The sequence below is a fragment of the Nothoprocta perdicaria genome, unplaced genomic scaffold (assembly GCF_003342845.1).
Source record: "Nothoprocta perdicaria isolate Ctin4 unplaced genomic scaffold, notPer1 scaffold_52, whole genome shotgun sequence".
Classification (NCBI taxonomy): Eukaryota; Metazoa; Chordata; class Aves; order Tinamiformes; family Tinamidae; genus Nothoprocta; species Nothoprocta perdicaria.
Genome location: NW_020455777.1, coordinates 361389 through 378522, shown reverse-complemented (window position 1 = coordinate 378522; position 17134 = coordinate 361389).

Below are 17134 nucleotides of genomic sequence, written 5' to 3'. Positions count from 1 at the left end.
GGGGCTGTGCGGGGACCCCCTGCTGCCGCGCAGCCCGGGGGCTCCCGCGGCTGGAGCCACCGCGTGCGCGGGGGCATCGCTGCGCACCGCCCCGCATCACCCCGAGGGCATCGCCCCGCACCGCAGGCTGCGCTTTCACCCGCGGCCGCTTTCCCCTGTGCTGGGAGCCCTCCGTGACCACAGTGTGTGGTGGGGACGTCACCCCATGTCACAGGTGGGATGTCGCCTTGCATTGCAGCTGTGCTTTCACCCATGGCTTCTTTCCCCCACTGCCGGAAGCCATCCTCTATTGTCACATGTATACAGGGACATCACCCTGCATTGTGCTTTGGGTATCACCTCATGTCACAAGTTGCACTTTCCATGGTGGCTTCTTTCCCCTGCTTCTAGAAGGCATCCACAACTATCACACGTGTATGGGGCATCGCCCTGGGCTGCAAATGAGACATAACCTCATGTCACAGGCTGTGCTTTCACCCATGATTTTTTCCTCCCAGTGCTGGAAGCTGTCCGTGGCCATCACACATGTGTGGGGACATCACTCCTGTTGAATGTGGGGCATCACCTCAAGTCACAGGCTGAACTTTCACTGATTATTTCTTTTCTTGKTGCTAGGAGCCATCCATGACTGTCACACCCACATAGTGTCATCACCTCGTGTCACGGGTTGCATATCATCTTGCATTGCAGGTGAAGTCATGTCATCATGTCACAAGTTGCACTTTCTCCTGTGACTTGATTTCCCACTTCTGGAAGCCGTTCATGACCATCACATGTGCGGGGACATCACTCCGTGTCACATCACCCTGCATTGCAAGAGGGATATGACCTCATGACCTCATATAAGGTCATATGAAAGTTGTGCTTTCATACGTAGCTTTTTCCTCCAGTGCCGGAAGCCATCTGTGACCATCACACATGTGTGGGGACATCACCACATGTGACAAGCTCTACTTTCACTGAGGGCTTTGCCCTCAAGTACTTTGAAGGTGTCTGTAATTACAAMACTAGTACAAGGACATCACCTGGTGTTACAAGCTGAACTATTGTCATTTCCAGTGGATATCTCAGTTTAGATGACGATGTTCACCCTTTAATATAAAATCCAAGTGATTGTGTTCTTCCTTGTTGTCATTCTTAATTGTAGAACTATTGTACAATTGTACAACATACAATTATTTTGTAGGCCCAGGGCTGGATAAAATCTTATATGGTGAAGATTTACATTAAGTATTTCCTTGTATGCCTTGCATTACTGAAAGACTTCAATGCATAAATGAGGCATATTTRGTATATCCCAAATGTAACAGCAGAGAAAGCAGATGAATACAAGGAGATGAACAGAGGGCAGAAAAAAAGGTATGTATGTAAGAAAGAGCAGATAAAACAGATATTGTTTTAATTTGCTTTGCTACTCATTTTTTTCAGTAGAAAATATTAAGATTATATAATGCACAGTAGATTGGGGTTTTTTTTTAGATTAATTCTGCTGTTGAAATACCTGAAGAATTCAGTCATAACCAGAAAAAATATGTTAGATATTGTGTATGTGTTTATGGAGATACAGTGCTTTTATTTTGCTAATAAAGACATCTGCAGTAATGTTATCTCTGTGCAATAAGCCCAAACCCCTCCTATATCCAGATGCACTTTTTCATGCAATAAGACAATAATTTTATGAAGTTTCCCATAACATTCATCTTCTCTACTTCATCTTTCTGCGTGTGTAAAGATACAGTCTGAAAATGTTAAGAATTTAGATTAATTGCAGAATTAAGCAAACACTTCAGAGGTGATTTGCTTCACCAACTATCTCTGAAAGTCCTGTTTATTTTAGYCTTGATTAATTTGAATTATTTTGTGTCATCTTCAGACTTTGCCACTTGWCTGCTTGCCCAGTTTGCCAGAGCAGTAATAATCATCAGCAAAACCAGAGAGAGGGTGTCGTGGTGTCTGCTTAATAAGTTTTAAAAACTTTGTTCCCTCCTATTTTATTTTTCTCATGCAGTTCTGTGTAAGTTTGTTCTCATCATCACTCTTCAATATCAATTCTCTGTGACCTGTTTTGATGGTGCCCGTTCTGCAGGTGCTACATGACTTCATGTGGGCAGTCCACCTGGCAGTGGACTGGGAGTCCAGCTCTGGACTGGGAGACAGCAGTGCAGACTGGGAGTGCAGAACTCTGTTGGTTATGAGACCTCGTAGTTTTGAGTTTCTTGGGTGTGTTTTGCTCCTTTTTTTTGTTATTCCACAGCTACAGAAGTAGCAATATTGCACTTAGATGGAAGCCAGTAATTTAGGGTTGTCGCATGAGTGATTGTGACTTATAGATGACATACCCTTCTATGTCATTGAGGGTATGGTTTTCAAAAAGATACTGGGCATTGCTCAATGGAACCAAACGTGTAGATTATGATTTAAAACGTTTTGGCGAGTGCACATTTAGATAGTACTCTTCACATGTGGTAAAATTTTGTTTTTGTTGAATTAGTGGAAGAATGCCCATCTATAATGAGGTGTAGATTAAGCAGAGGAGACTATGCAATATGTTTTCATGTTTCTCTCTCCTTGAATACACTTTGAGAATTCTGTATAAAATAAGGTTTCTTAGATCATGTTTGCAAATGCATTTGAAAACATAGTGCTTACTCAAAACCAGAAGATTTCTAAGCTACTAATCATCCTAGATAACTCTGGCCTATTCTTTCATATCACAACAATGCAATACAAAATTCTATTTTAAAAGTAGGTATGTGCAAAAACACCCTGTTGATAGAATTACTGCTCAGCCTAAAATGCCCATGAAGAAGCTTCATTTTGCCCTAACTCAACAATTCAGTACATACTATGTAATCAATCATGTATACGGTTCTTAGTGGAAAGGTAGCAATGACATTATCAATAATTTTGCTATCATCACATGTTTTAGACTGTGATGTGGTTGCTGAAGGCTTTTGTAAACTGGATGTAAAGTTTTACCACTTAAGAACGTTGGCATTTTCAGCCACTTTATATTCATTTTTTAATCTATGCAAATGCTAATATTGTATTATAGCTCGCAGAGAATTAGATCCAGCATACTTGTTTATCATATGGATAATTGTAGGATTTTTCATTTTCTTTCTATTCAGTTCTTTGGATTTTGCAAATGAAACTAATTGTTGTCATTTAGCAACTTTAAATGGTTTTTGAAACTAAAGAATAGATTGCCGATAATGGAGCTGCAGAAATTTAAACAAAGTCAGGATCTGACCCAAAGTTTTCCATTTCGTGTATATCAGATATTATTTTAGCATAAGAATGAGTAGTGTGAGCATGCAAATTTTTATCTTAGAAGGGCTCTTCTTACAGTCTTCCACAGCTCTCTGTTCAGCTTGGAATGCAGAATCCTAAACACCTTTGAAAGAAGCCAAGCGATGCACACAATGTAGTTGCTTACTTGCCCTAAGCTCCTGATCTTGTCAACAGAGATAAATAGGCAGCTCCRGAGGAAAATTCAAAATCTAATGCAATCAAGGACCTTCCCCTCTGTTTTTTTTCTCCCTCCTTTGTGCCAGAGTAGAGAATTTGGTAATCAAAAGACAAAATAGTCTCTGAGAGGAGGCACTGTCTTTGAGGTGACTTACTGGTGAGGAGCTGCTTTTTTATCATGACCTCCTGTTTTGCACACACCAGTTTAATTGCAGAATCCCATTTCAGTGATTGTATTACCCTCTGGCCCTTTTATATAGACTATATGAGACTCAACAGYAGAGTAAATGTAATGAGAAGAAATTTAAGTATATATCAACATCTCTAACTACATCACTCAAGTTCTTGCAGGCCTTTTCAAGGATATAATTTAGCTTTGTCCCCTCTTCTCTGCCCCCTTCATGCAGTTTCTGCATGCTGAAATGTACTTTCCTCTAACACAGGGAACTGAAAGCAGCAATGCGGCTGCACGGATTGGCAGAAGGGAGCTGCTTTGAGGCTTTCTGATTAAATGAAGCTGCTGCAACACACTGCAGTTGTAAAAGGGTGAGAACCATGATGCTCAAAAGAGCACAATAAGTGTGACCAAKATTATCTCTTTCAAAATGACTCTAGATCATCTTGCTTGCTTAGCATGCTATATATAATTATGGGAAAATTAGATTCTTACATACTTGTATTACATTATCGTCACATTCATATCTCTCCTACAGATTCCGTTTTTAAATAGTGCCCCTAAGAACATAGATAAAACAAATGTAATTCCACTATTTCTTCCTTATGAAATGTAATGAATGATTTTATGTATAYAGAGCGCTTTTGTATGTATCAAATCAAATAATTTATCTTTCTTTTTATTAATGAGATTCTTTATTAGCCTTCAATTTCTCAGGCTYGTGGAATAGAATGTAAAGAAAAAATCATTTATGTAACATTGTCTCTAATGTTATGTAATACAGTCACAACTGGAAACTACTTGAAAGGCCTAACTTTAGATACCTAAATTCGGTAGCTGAGTGTCTTCTCTATTGCCTTTCATTGCCTGTGGTGCCAGGGAAGAGAAAAAGCAACCCTGACAGGGTCATTCAGAGCAGGAAACTGGCCAGGGAGTCCACAAAAGGTGTTTTTTAAGGCAAGCACCTAAATAGAGTGTCTAAAGCTAAATGGYAGGAGCTCAGTTTCCCACAAAAAGCAGTCCTTGTCCTTACATATGTGAGGCATTTACTCATGTGGAAGTAAAAGCTTCACATTCTGGATGTGAGAAATGTAAATTTCAAGTAAATAATGGTTCCTTAGGAATGACAAAACTTAGAAGCATTTTATTTTCTACAAATGTCCTTAAYATAGCATTGTGTTTTCCTCTGTGTTTTAGCTCTGGGCAGAACTCTTACACATACAAAATAACTCCCAGAAAGTCGAAAGGCTCATGCAGTCCTTAGATGTTCCAAAATGGCTTTGTTTGCCTATGTGGTTCACCAATTATTTTTCTTAGCTAAATTATTATCATTATTCCATGTAAAAAGTAGGAGTGCAGATATGGAATTACAGCAAGTTGTAAAACAAAAGCCCAAATAGGTTAGCAGTTTTTATATATAAAGAAATACTCAGATTTATCAATACACATGAAAATGAACAAAGTACCACTTATCCTWTTTTGACATCAGGTTACATCAATCAATTTGTTTCCTATTTTTTTTTAAATATTATTATTACTGTTTGGTGTACAGTCCTTCTAACTGATATGAATACAATATATTTTCTTTTAAAAATGTCAGGGGTGGTATACAGAGAATAAATGTTTCAGCAGGACTGTTTATTTGCGCACAAACAAAATGTATTTAGATCTTGATGGTCATTTTTGTAGTTATCTTTTTGTAATTAAACGGCACTGTGAGACACAATGACTTCTCATAATAGTCTTTATTTCAGAACTAATACTTTTTAATATAATTTGGTCCTAGACAACAGCAGTGAATCAGCGCTGTTGGACCGTAATCACAAAAGCAGGATGTACTGCTAAGAGTGGAGATACATTTCGGAAAGTAGGCTACTGGGCATAAAATACATTCAAAAACAAGAGACAGAGATTCTGATTGGGGAAAAGAGAAGCTGAATAAAATGTTGAAAAAATATTTCATATTTAATTTGCGATGAAAAAATGTGTGACCTGTAAAACTAAATCACTTTTTTATAACTATATTCTCCCTCACATAAATCCCACATCTACCCTTACCAGTTTACATGCTGCTGCTTCCATGAGGCTTCCTGAGGARCATCCACTAGTCTTGATGCCCTTTTTGTTAAATTTCCATTAATTCAATCTTCCCTCTCAGATGCCTGTCAGGCCATCCCACATCCTTGTTCACTGCTCCATCTCTGCCATTGGACCTGCCGTGTTCTTGGCTAGACTGAGTAGCTTATGATCTGGTGTACAAGCCCTCTTCAAGAATGACTAGTTGCTATGTACTGAATTTTTAAGTTCAAAAGTACCTTACATAAGAGAATTTTACTGTTTTTACTTGCTCTTGTGTTTTGTTTAGTTCTTATAAAGAGAGAAGACTGAGGAGGAAAGCACGAATAGAGGTAAACTAAGCCAACAGAGGAAAAGTCTGTTGTGGTTGTCATTATTAAGTGATACTGTAGCAATGCAAACTACCTTGAAGCCAGAACAATTTCAGATTATGTAGCGTAGCCCAAAGGAGAGTCCACTGAACAATTGTTTTTAATTTTTTACTGATCATCCTTTTGCACCCAGACATATTTTCTACATGATGTCTAAACAGCAAGTCATTTCAAGTCATTCCTGGCTTCTATTTTGTTCAATGAGGAGACCATCACTGTCTATAATGTAGAACGTGAACCAAAAATCACAGGTTTGGTTGAAATTAATTGAAAAACTACCCATTAAAAAGAAAAACATGCCCCTAGCTCATTATTACATAATGACAAACATGCTATATATAATGTATTTTATCTATMTATATATAAAATATGATTTATGCAACACTGTACCTCAGCATGAACAGCAAAGACATCAAAGCAATATTGAGTTCAATGAGTTTTAATAAACTCCAGAAACTAATATGAGCCTTAGATTAGGTTTTGTAATTTAGTATTCTTTATAATATCTTATCATCAGRTTTAACAAAATTTAGGGAAATGTTGACTATATTATACTTTATGTAATGTTATTAGACCCAACGATCTTTGATTTTTGAGCAGTAATTTATGTCTCTCCAAATCAGCAGTATTAGATGAGTAGCTAACATATGTCTCTGTAATGTACSTGTCATCCTTTTCCTTAGATATATCATTAATGATTTTAAGAAKAATTTTATGAGGAAAAAATGTGACTTTTTAAGGAAAATGTTTCATTCTGAAAGCTGTCCTGAAGTCTAATGTGCTAGTATCTTGTTAGTTTAAATTTATTAAAATTATTACACCAAAACTGAACATGTCTATGAGCACCTATTCAGGTCTGGTTGCTTTATTTGTGCTGTACTTTGTCCTATATTGACAAGGATTCTGCAAACCCTCTGCATACATGAAGCCAGATAAGCTAGTTAGCCCAGTTAGCTCCTTTCTTCAAATTTCTTTAGTTGCTTAACCATGAATTTTCCAGAACTCATTACAATTGTGTTTCCTATGTCCTTATACAGGGAGAAGAATGAGGAGGAAAGTATTTCCTTATTCCTAACGCAATGACTCTGGGATGCACAACCTCAGAAACTCAAGAGAAAGTCTCTATAACTCACCCTAAATGTTTCTTCCAAGTACCTGTCTCAGTGAGGATAACATTTCCCTCGTTTGATTCCACTGAGCTCTCCTAGTGGAAAAGTGATAGCTTAGCTCACAGCTTAACAGTGAGTAGAGGAAAAGTGTTGGTCACAAGATGTGTTCATGGTTCATCTGGCCTTGCCAGATARAGACACCTAATTCTGAATGAGCTCACTTACGTTTCAGCAGTAGAAGAGTCATRCTAGTGCATCACTGAGTYCATATTTATTTACTCCATGGTCCAACCATTTGTTTGGTCCATGGTCCATATTTATTTACTCCATGGTCCAACATTGCTTTCTGCTGTGTAGACCCATCTTAAATCTTTTGTCATGTTATTTTCTCTCCAACCTTGTTTGAGGCCATGCTTTACTAACTTCTTAAGTGATTGGCATCCAGCTGCAGATGTGTGAGCTAATCCTCTCTATCTGAGTTAGGCACATTATATTGCCACTTGCGTGGAGTACAAAGAAACAAGCATTTCTATGGTTCGATTTTTTTCTTTCTAAACACCTAAAATACTTGGGATTTAATGTTGGCCTAAAAATGCCTGGTGGGTAGCTGAGATGCAGATTTCCTCAATTAGGTTATGTGAAATGCACACTATAGTTCTGAGACTGCTAAGAAATACTGCTAATTGCAGTATTTCTGCAATTGCAGAATTGACAGTTCTGATATTCCAATTTGCAGGACACTAGTGAAGCCACTAACCCAGTTGTTTCACTGTTGACTTTAGATTGCTTTAGATTATATTTCTTATTCTGCAGGTATGTTTTCTAAAACACAAGATCAAATGCATTTACCATCATTTGTGTTTGAAATCTGTTGTCAATAGTCTATTGTAATCTTCAGCCAGGAATACGCACTAGGTCAATTACAGTTATCTCTTGGACCTAAAACACGTTGATCTTTCAAATAGTTTGAAAGAAAGATACCATACCTAATTTCACCTTTATTAAAAGGAGTCGTAAGTCATTTTGCACTTCACATGTAGATGGATGCCATCATCACTTGACAACACATCCTTTGTGCGTTCAAGAATCAGCATCTGATGAGGGTCTCCCACAATGGCCATCTAACTTTCAGATGAAAAGTTAGCCAGAGCTCAGAGCTGTTCTGTTTATTACCAAGGAAGTCCCTCTCCTTGGTAAATGATTTCTTAAGGCAGCACTGTTTTAGGTTTCAGAGTTATATTCTGTTCTAGATTATTTGTAAAAAAGCTAGTAAATCACCGTCCTTCACTCTCATGCTGATTCATATTCTGTAACAGAACACTAGTAAGTGTTTTATAGTAAGTGTTATTTAATTTAATTTTGAATCGCAGCATAACTAAGATTCTATAGTTTTTCTTAAGAAAATTATCTTAGACTCTATCAGAGTTGTTTAAATGTAGGTGCATGTGTTTGTAATTTGTGTGTGCAGTGACATATATACACATAGTGCATAAATACACACAATGATAAATCTACATTATTTACTGCTCAATCTCATTTATTACTGCTCCTGCTTATAAGCTTGTTTAAATGATTTGTTGTCTTCTTTGCAAACTTTGTTTTACAGTGTGCTTAGTCTGTAACTGATTTGCCTCTTAGCTGTTTTGCAGGGAAGCTRTCTGTGTAGCCTTTCTACGAGGTGGTCCCTTTTACCAATTTGTTGATGTTTAACAGGACAGCTGATGTTTAACAGAGCATCTGAACTATTTCACAGATTTTAATCAGTTTTCTTTCTTCATCTTGAGTCTTTCAATCTGTAGTTGAAAATATACACAAAAATGTATGGGTTTTATATAAACTTGCATAAGTATAATTTGTACATGTATTTGTRTATTTTATACACTTACATCAATGTAAATAACTACAATATGTAGTAATGTATTTAATATTTTTATATGAGTACCTAAAAGCTATAAGCCTGCATTTGTTATATCTTTTATGTAAGAAGGACGTTGATCAGTTTACCAGATACTTTACATGAAAGAAACGCTTGTCCTCTTTCCCATGTCACATACCAATAATTGACTATGTTTATGTCTGGATCAAGCGGGATTTAAAAAGCATCTGATTTTGAAATTTTTGAGCATGAACCTTAAGAAAATGCTCCATGTACTTAAAGATTTTTTTTCTCTAGGGCTTTTATTGAACATGCATGTCTGATTCATATTCTTAAAAAGAGAACATTAAATTCTTCCTGGATTTATGGACCCAATAGACCTTGTTCAATTTCTTTTTTCCTCCTCCATAATTTCCATTTTTTCCTAAGACTGTATGAAAAACATTAAAAGGGAGGTTTTGATCAAAATGATTAACTGATTTCTATTCATACCATGAGTATTACTGAAATTTCAAATCTTTTTCAAACTAGTAATACCTGAATATATGGAAATAGATTATGAAGAGTAATTGCTTAATTTAAAAGCAAGCTGCTTGTTAAATCAGCATGATCTAGCAGTTGCTTTAGGAAGCAGTCAGCCTGGGAAGCATTTACCAGTTGCTAGGATGTCTCATTTATAGTGTTGACCTTCAGCTATCTCAGATCTCCACATGCTGTGCAGTAGTGGAGAGAAATAGCCAACCTACCTGTACGTGCTGCCTCATTCCTAGGGCTTGCTGAGGGCACATACACTGCTCTTGCAACTTGCATCAGTGTCAGGAAAGCCTTGGAGCAGAGGAAAATATGCTCCCATTCAGCCTATTGAACAGAACTGTGTTCTGCTGAGTGGACATCCTAACTCTGGGATTGTCTACATTAAGTCTTTGTCCTATTGCAGGAACAATCACAGATTGATTTCTGCTTGAACAAGTGTGCTTCACCCTCACATTTAAGTTTACAACTAATATTTGTTAGATCCGGAGGAGGAAAATAAGCAAAGAAAACGAATGACTACCAATTACAATGTGATGACTGTTGTGTGTTTGCTAAAAATACAGCACATTCACAAGCATAAGTAATCTGAAATAAAAAACTAATAATGTGAAACCAGACATACTGGATAAGATGTGTACATCAGAACCGTATATAGATAGCAAAGTATGTTGACTAGTAGCCTGTGCTTAGTGAATGTCTTTAAGAAACAGTGCAAATATAAAAAGATCCTTCACCTAGTTTTGCAGCTTTCTGAATCTCATCTTGCAACCAAGTAGTTGTGCTTAAAAGTGTGTGGATGTATCTTCCATGAATTTATCCAACTAATTTCAGAATCTCTTATACTTTTGAATTTAATAGCAACATGCTACCATGACTTCCACAATTTAATTATATAATAGAAGTATTATATATTGTTGTGTTAAACTTTCTGAACAATAATTTTAGTTCTTGTCTGCAAGGAATTTGTCTTTCTGAACTTCCCCGTTCTTGTCTGCAAGGAATTTCTTGAAACCAATCTGGCCAAGACCTGCCCTTTTCCAAATATCAAAAAACTATGTGGAAATGGAACGCATAGCAAGATGACAATGTTTACTGATGATACTCACTTATTTAGAGTAGTATAAATGAGAAYCTTATGAGATGAGGCAGTAAATTGGCAGCTGAAATTCAATTTAGAGCAATGTAAACTGATGCACACRAGTAAAAAAGTAATGCTAGGTCCACATTTAAAATTATGCTATCTGAAAATACCAATATGGCAGAAGAGCAAGCTCTTTAATTACAACAGACAGCTCAATGAAAATGTCAATGTTCAATAACAGTCAAAAAGCAAGCTGAAAATTAAGAATTATTATAAAAGAAATAGAAAGCAAATCAGAGAATATTAGTATACCAAAGCATAAATAAGTGAAACACCTGCAACTTGAACTCCACGAAGGATATTATAGAACTAAAAAAGCTTCAGAGAAGGGCAGAAAGGATGACCAAAGGTTTGGGGCATAGATCCCTGATCAGGATGTGATAGAAGTCTGAAAAACATGAGTTTCAGGGCCATGGCAGATAGCAATTGAGTGTTCCCCRTGTCATCTAACAGAGGAAAGGGAGGCCAAATGAAGCTAGCACACCATGGATTCAAAATGGACAGAAAGGGATAGATCTGAACATCATGTGTTGTCAAGAATTTTGTGAGTGCTGAAAGTTTCTATGGTTTAAAAGAGGACTGGAGAAATTCTATTAATTTTGGATATGCATCATAAAYGCTTTATCCTATTCTTACTCTGTTTGTAAAATGTCTGGGCTCTTGGTTGCTACCAAATAGGATGCTTGCCTAGATTGGCCTCGGTCTTATCCATTGTGGCCAATCTTATGTTTATATGAATAGTAATTTCCTTTTGCTTGTTTTATGCTACTTATGGCTTTACAGACTTTTATCTTGTTCCCCATTAATCATTCACTTTCTTCAGCTAAAAGTTTTTTGTTTGTTTGTTTGTTTGTTTGTTTTCTCATACAGAAACTGTTTCATGTCACTGATCATCTTCATTGCTTTTTTCCTGGACCTTTTCATTCTATTGTATCATTTCCTCAGATAGGTTGACTAGAATAGCTCTAATTATTCAAGACTTGGACATACTAGAGATTTATAGGAAGGCATCGTGGTGTTTTCATTATTCAATGATTTCTTTGTTTTCTTTTTTGACTGCTGGTCAACACTGAATAACTTTTTTCTGAGGTTGGTTGCAACCTGGGAACAGGTACTGTAGTAGAAACCATTAACCATTAAATGCATAGGTGCAGGTAAGAGTTATTTTTCCCCTATATATTTATCTACATTTCTATTATGCAGTCACTTAATATTGAAGGATGATTCTGGGACTCTGCAAAACCAACCGTAATTTTGACTACCCAAAATAACTGTTGACTGACTGTCTTATGTACTTTTCCAGACCATTTCTGAATGTGTTGAACAGTATTCCCAGCACAGTCTGTTCAGAAATAAAGCAAAAACAAATAATGGTCTTGTCAAGCCRTTAAGTTTGTTTTCATATGTGGTGTGATGACCCTAGGTAGAGGCTAAATCCACATTTCTTGAAGGTGCACATCAGTTTGTGATTTTCCACTTCAAAAGGCACTTTAATCTTGCATGCTTAATTGTCATCTGCTCTTGCTAAAGAAAAAGACACTTTAATCCAGGTAAGATGAGAAGCTAGAGGAGAAGTGGCTGAGCAGGGCTTCAGAATCTTCATAATTCTGTTGGTGGGAGAACTGGAAGATCTTATTATTTTTATGCCCCTGAAACATCCTTAAATGATTAAGAAATTCTGCATCAGTAATCTTCACTAATTGTACTGCCTTAAAACAGTAGAGTACCTGCTCTAATTGCCTTTTTCCTTTCCCACCCCCTTTTTTTTAATACAGCTACTGAGATCCAATCAATGTAGAGAGAACCAACTTATGAAACTTTTAATTTGTCTCATGAATATTTTGTACTTTGATTATGCTTTTGCAGAATGTTACATATATGCAGCTCAAACCTAGCTTCTGCACTGTGCACTTACCAGCTTGAACTGTTCTCTCTATGACATTTTGAAGTACTTTACTACTTCTCAGGTATATTCATCTCTCTGAGGAGCTGCCTAAGCAGCTAAGCCCAGTAGTTTATACTCATGCAGCAAGGGAAGAAGTGGAGCTGTGTTTGTGATTGGCCAGGTTCATTACTGAAGACACAGGAAACTGTTGATGTGCAGTTATCGTTAAAACTTAGCTTGACCACATGGTTGTGAAACAAAACTTCTTAACTGCAAACAGAATTCGGGAGGCAAGCAGGAAACATAGTTGCTTTGCATTTTCACTATGTATTTAGAAAAGAAATGATGAAATATTGTTTAAATGTAATTATTATATTTAGCTAGCTTTATATCAAAAATAGATACTACTGTAAGAATAAGTGAATCACTGTGTATTAAACACATACTGATCTTAGTTTAATTTTTATATGATAAGCATAAAGATTAAAAAGAAGTCAGCAGCACACATACACAAAAAGATGAATAAGATCTTTAAACTTAGTATTGCAATTAATTTTTCATAGCAATCACACAAGATGCAAGGGAGGTAGGGACAATCTTCTGTAATATCTTCAAAAGCTGAAGAAATGACTCAAAAATCACAAAATGATTAAGGCTGGAAGGAACTTCTGGAGATCCTCTAGACCAAGCTTCTGAACAGGAAGAGTTAGCTACAGCACTTTGTACAGGATCACATCCAGGTAGCTCTTGAGTATCTCCAGATAAAGAGACTCCACAACCCCTCTGGGCACCTTGACCCACTGCTCTGGCACCTTCACAGCAAGAAATTTTTCCTCAAATTCAGGAAGACTCCCCCCGCCATGCTTCAGTTTGTGGCTATTGCYTCTTGTCCTATCACTGGCCACCACTGAAAAGAGTCTGGCCCTATCCATTTGACATCCTCCTTTACGGTATTTGTACACATTGATAAGATCTCTCTCAGCCTTCTCTTCTTTAGGCTGAACAGACCCAGCTCTCTCAGCCTCTCCTCATAGGATAGATGCTTCAGTTCCTCTTTGCCCATCTCCAGTCTGTCCTGGTCCCTCTGAATGGCAGCGTAGCCCTCTGGGATACAATCCACTCCTCCTAGTTTTGTATCATCAGCAAACTTGACTTGAGGGTTCACTCTGTCCTTTCATCTAGGTCACTGATGAATAGGAATGGATTGGATCCAGTACTGACCTCTGGGGWGCACTGTTAGCTGCAGGTCTCCAGCTAGACTCTGTACCACACATGACCATMCTTTGAGCTCTGCCATTCAGTCAGCTTTCAATCCACCTCACTGTCCGCTCATCTAGCTTGCATTTCCTGAGCTTGCCTATGAGGAAGTCATGGGAGACAGCGTCAAAAGCCCATTAAGATATTCAGAGCTTGTCTGAACAAAGCCCTGAGCAACCACATTTAAGACTGAACTTAGATGCAGCTTGAAAGTTATTAGTCCAGATCATCGTTGGTGATCCCTACCAACCTAAACCGTTTTAGAACCATCRTTCTATGGACAGGATCCTATATTCCATATGCTGTGTTGAGCAAGAGTCAGGCTTACAGATCCTATGGGCTGAGTTAGTTGTCTTGTTATGAYGAAAAAATAAAACTGCATTCTGAGTGCCTTTGGATGTATATGACCTGAATTCAGCAGCACTGCAGACTTACAACAGAGGTTTTGAACTGTCTGGCAGGCAGAACTGTTTTCATCACTCTTTATGAAAAAGATGGATAGCAGCAGATAAAATTGGATGAAGAGCCTTTATATGTTTTTGTTCAGTGCTCTGTATACAAAATACCTTTCTTGCTACCTCTGTTTTAGAAGGAAACCCCCAAAAATGTACTACAGCAGGGAAATGAGAAGATCTGTGGGAGTGTACAAGGAGTTAATATGTGATAAGACCACAGCAGCAGAGTGGTAATGATCATACCATGTATCAGGTGATAGAAACACAGTGTGTCAAAAATATCAAGTCTAACAAACAACAATATTTATTAAAAGTGACAGCTGTCATATATAGGACATAGGGCATAGGGCAAAGGACATGAGGCAGTAGAACAGTGACTTCATGACAGATCTGAACAAAAGAATGGTCACAGAGGAGTATGGTTCACCCAGAGGTTAAATAGGGCTATCTTAAATTCTTAAGCATGTCTTAAGCATGTGTCAGTATGTGTCTTTATTTTTTCTTTATTTTCTATCCCTAAAGATGTGAAAGACCTCCTTTGAAAAGCGACAGAAGACTGCCTATTATCAGCGGACATGAGAGCATCAAACCAACTTCAAAGAATTCAAGTCACCATTGTGGAAGTCAGGTAATAGTGATGGGCTAGTGCAGGGAGAAGAGGATCTGTCTCAGATCTATACAAGACCTTTTCAGGACAGGTGGAACACCTTTGTCCTGCACTTCCCTATTGCTCTCAGCTTTACAGAAGGCAAGGATGCAATGCCTACAGGGTCTCTCCCTGTGGATCTTCACATGCTTTGTCCCCTTCTTTACATCAATATTTTTTCTTTGAATTTAACTCTGTAGGAGTCTACAAGAGAAAACAATTCATTTTTGAAATGGTTGCTCTTTTTTTTTTTTTTTTTTTTTTTTAATTGAGGACTACTTTTTTTGGTCCACAAACAGTTGCCATCATCTGTAAGGCCAGAGACAAAAATCAAAAATACAGTACAAAAAATGAGAGGCAATATAAAAATAATAGCATTTCCAGAAATGTTACTAAGTATTTAGGAATCACTTACTAAATAACTTCTAGTAAGTAGATCTCTGGTTTTGGGCAAATTTTACTCTAGGCTCAGCTTGGAGGGAATAACAGATTTCTGAATCACAGTATCTACTGCTCTTGCTTGCATTCTGATGGATAACACAGTGTATCTCTTATATGATACTTTTCTTTTATTAGTGAAGTCTAGGCACTCTTCTGAGAATATGAACTTAAGATATGTAAATTGTAGAGAGAGATGCCACTTTTCTTATGATTTTAAGTATACTAGGTAAAAACTAAATTAATTCTTTATTCTACCAGACAAAAACTTTAAAGGCTTAAAAGCAAAGGACTGAAGCTATTATTTAAACTTCTTCACAATGACATGTATAATAGGAGCTATGTGTGTTAGAGATGCAGGCACAGCAGTTTTGATAGAAAGTGCTATGTAGTATTTTCATAATCTGACTTTTCTTTTTATTGACACTTACCTCTAATGACAAAGTGATTGTGTTATATGTGTCACAGCGAAATACTGACAAAAATAAAGACAATTTGTAAAATCCAGTTCTAAGAATATTAAATACCAGGAACCTGTTCATAAAACCAGTACCAATATGCACCTTTATAATGATGAAAAAACTTGGATACTTTTATATGCAAAGATGATATTCAGGAGATTGTCTCCTGAATAAAAGAATTTCCCAATAAAGCAGTTCAATTTGAAAATTACCTTTAGGATCTTAATTATTACCCTTGATGATTCAAAGTGAGAAAGTGAGCTACTTTCAGAGTGAAAATTTTAGCACTGCAGTTCATGAAAGAAACATGATGGTCTTCAAAAGTCCTTCAGTCTTGGAATTTCAAAATTTAAAAAGGCAGATTTTACTTGGAAAAAAAAAAGATAATTTAAAGAAAAATCTAAGATGTATTGAGGATAAGTTTTTGTCTCGAATCACCACACTAGCACAGCTAAGCTGAAATAAAGGACCTGAGCAAAATTATAGTTTTACCTGGCAATTCCAGACTGTCAAAATTGAAGGTCTTACTGATTATAGAGTAGTATTCTATTATTTTCAGTACTGTCTCTCTTAACATTTAACTTAATTTGCTGATATTTGCTTCTGATCTTTCTTTACATTTTGTGATGTTTTGCTTTTTTTTTTTTTTACTTTCATATATTGCAAACAACAACAAAAAATACAAAGCCTTTTATAAAAATTCTTTTTTTTTCACTGCAGCTGATTCCTGTTTACTTGCAGCCTACATGTTAAGGAACTGTAAGTTGATGTGCAAGTGAGAAAATATTCCTGTTGGAGAAAGTATTCCTTTTGGAAAGGAATAAAATATCTTGCTAACTAAAGACTGATTCAGTATTTATTAAGTACTAGAAAGCAGATATTAGCTGGATTTATTTATAAATGTAGAAAGATTCAATACAAAGCTATTTTAATGTTCAGTTCTGTATAATTCCTGAGTGTAAATGTTGACTGCCAGGAACAACAGATCTGCTGAGCTTCAATAGGTCTATTCACTGCAGTATGCAGTATGAACCTTAAAAAAAAAAATAAAAAGGCCCTATGGATATATCTGTATTTATTGCCAGCCACTAATGGACTTGAAGCAATCAGCTGGCTTAGGGTAAACTTTAAAAAGTAAGCTTTTTGAAATGAAATTTCAACAGTAGAATAAGAAACACCTCAAAGCTGTGTGAATACTTGTTATTTTTGGAATAATGTCCTTGGCTGAATCAATGTTTG